General features: G+C 37.7%; 1 pseudogene; it reads left to right on the forward strand.

Annotated features, from left to right (window-relative positions):
• Positions 1-512: 512 nt before the first annotated feature.
• On the forward strand, positions 513-1,180 carry LOC134371519 (BOS complex subunit TMEM147-like; annotated as a pseudogene).
• The last annotated feature ends 1,309 nt before the right edge of the window (positions 1,181-2,489 follow it).

Here is a 2,489-nt window from a genome sequence, read left to right on the forward strand (position 1 = left end):
TCTTAAATCACATTGAGTAGTAATCAAGTACTCAGCTATTTGTAAGATCAACCCTGCAGTATAAACCATAAATACATGATAGTACACAAGGTTTACAAACACCCACACACAATAAACATATTTGTATGTTTAAAGAGAATGGCTTGCATTTAATCTCTTCCTGTTTTCTCCAACTCTCCTATATATATGTGAAGGATATACTCATTTCTTTATCATATGAAAACCATCTCTCACTTATATAGTAGACACACCCACTAATAATGGCATCATCTGCATAGTCTAGTGAAAGAGTGGCTTGTGAAAAATATAGGGAGGAAGAGGAGAGGAAAGGAAATATCTATTGAGTTCCTACCATGTACAAATAACTACAATGGTTACTTTTGTCTAAGTAACTCTGAAAGGAAAGCAAGAGCTCTCATTCAAGCCGACTATATAAATAAGCTATTAGTAGTCTTCGTACTCAAATTTTGTTATCCCTTTGCCCTGTTCTAAAAATACTTTCCTAGGGAGTCATGACCCTGCTCCACTTCAGGAACTGCTTCACCCTGGCCTACTTCCCCTACTTCATCATGTACAAGTGCAGCGGCCTGTCCGAGTACAACACCTTCTGGAAATGCGTCCAGGCCGGGGTCACCTATCTCTTTGTGCAGCTCTGCAAGATGCTGTTCCTGGCCACTTTCTTTCCCACTTGGGAAGGCGGCATCTATGACTTCATTGGGGAATTCATGAAGGCCAGTATGGATGTGGCAGACCTGATAGGCTTGTCATGTCCCCGAATCCCGGCAAGGGGGAATACAAGATCATGGTTGCTGCCCTGGGCTGAACCACCACCGAGCTCATTATGTCCCACTGCATCCCCCTCTGGGCTGGAGCTCAGGGCATTGAGTTTGACTGGAAATACATCCAGATGAGCATTGACTCCAACATCAGTCTGGTCCATTACACTGTTGCATCTGCCCAAGTCTGGATGATAATACACTATGACCTGTACCACACCCTCCAGCCAGCCATCCTTCTGCTGATATTTCTTAGTGTCTACAAGGCTTTTGTCATGGAGACCTTCATCCACCTCTGATCCCTGGGCAGCTGGACAGCACTGCTGGCCTGAGCAGTGGTAACAGGGCTGCTGGCCCTCAGCACCTTGGCCCTGCATGTCGCCGTTGTCAACCTGCACTCCTAGGCTCAATGTTCCCGACTGACATACCTTTTCCGTGCCTCTCTTCAGGTTTTAGTGAAGTAAATAGTATTTGGAAAGTGAAAAAAGTAATAATAATAAAAAAATAAAAATAAAAATACTTTCATAGGTGGCAGAACAAAGCCTATAATCACAGTTTTGATAAATACAAGCCCACCATATTGCAATGTCAGGTTTCATACAACTGGTCACCAATGCAACAAGAATCAAGACATGCCCATGGAATTCTTAACACAAGTCCATGATGGTTTCTGAGAGCTAACTTTGTGCAATAAAGAGAGATGAAGATGCTAGCAAAGTTAGGGCTAATGGTAAGAATAGGCAAAAAGACAAAAGTTAAACTGTACTGTGTAACAGAAAAAGTATTTATAATGGCACATCACATGCCAGTGAAAGACACTGCAGTTTTTTAAAACAATGAACCCAGCTGTGTTGAGCTAGGCTAAATATGTATACTAACAAAATTAAAATCTCTTCATGGTATCTTAATAAAATTGTTCCTGTACAAATAAATATTGCATAGCAATAGATAACTGACACAGAAAAGAACATGTATAAAAAATATAGTTTATACTAATACTAAAAAGAGATTTTTGAAAATAGGCGAAGAATATGTAATAAATAAATAATAAAATTTTAATGAGCTAAAGATTTCAGTATTTCAGATGAAAAGACATTGCCTGTACCAAGCAAAATTAATGAAAAGAGAGCACCCTAAATATATACCATTCTATTTTTTTTCTTTTCTAATTTTAAAAATAAGGAAAAATACTAGATATTTAAAGGGAAAATATTACAATTCAAAAATCAACCCATGCAAACTATTATTCTCAATTGAAAGTAAATAAATGACATTTTCAGGCGTGCAAGTACTTATGAAAGTATGTAGAATACCCTCTTCACATATATGTTCTCAAAAGGAAATTTTCAAAGACATATCTATCTAAACAAAAAATTAATTAAATAATTTATGAATAGAAAAAATATATGATAAAATAAGTAGCAGTGAACAAAAAAATCTTCATATTTAGAGTTGTCTTTTAAAAATTGAGATGGCCTCTAGCCATCTAGTGAAACAAGCAATCATATGCAAAAGACGGTACGTGGACAAGGAGAAAATCCATCTGAATGCTTTGGCATTCAGTATTAACTTCACTAGTAATACAAACCAGATTGGACCTTGTGAATATTTTCCATAGCAGAGGACTTACAACCTCTTGGTTCAGGAAAGAGGCATCACCACTTTTCTCCCCTTTTCAATAAGCTGGAGTGCTAGAATTCTGAGATTGAGAGT

Source organism: Cynocephalus volans, chromosome 3 (assembly GCF_027409185.1).
Source record: "Cynocephalus volans isolate mCynVol1 chromosome 3, mCynVol1.pri, whole genome shotgun sequence".
Lineage (NCBI taxonomy): Eukaryota > Metazoa > Chordata > Mammalia > Dermoptera > Cynocephalidae > Cynocephalus > Cynocephalus volans.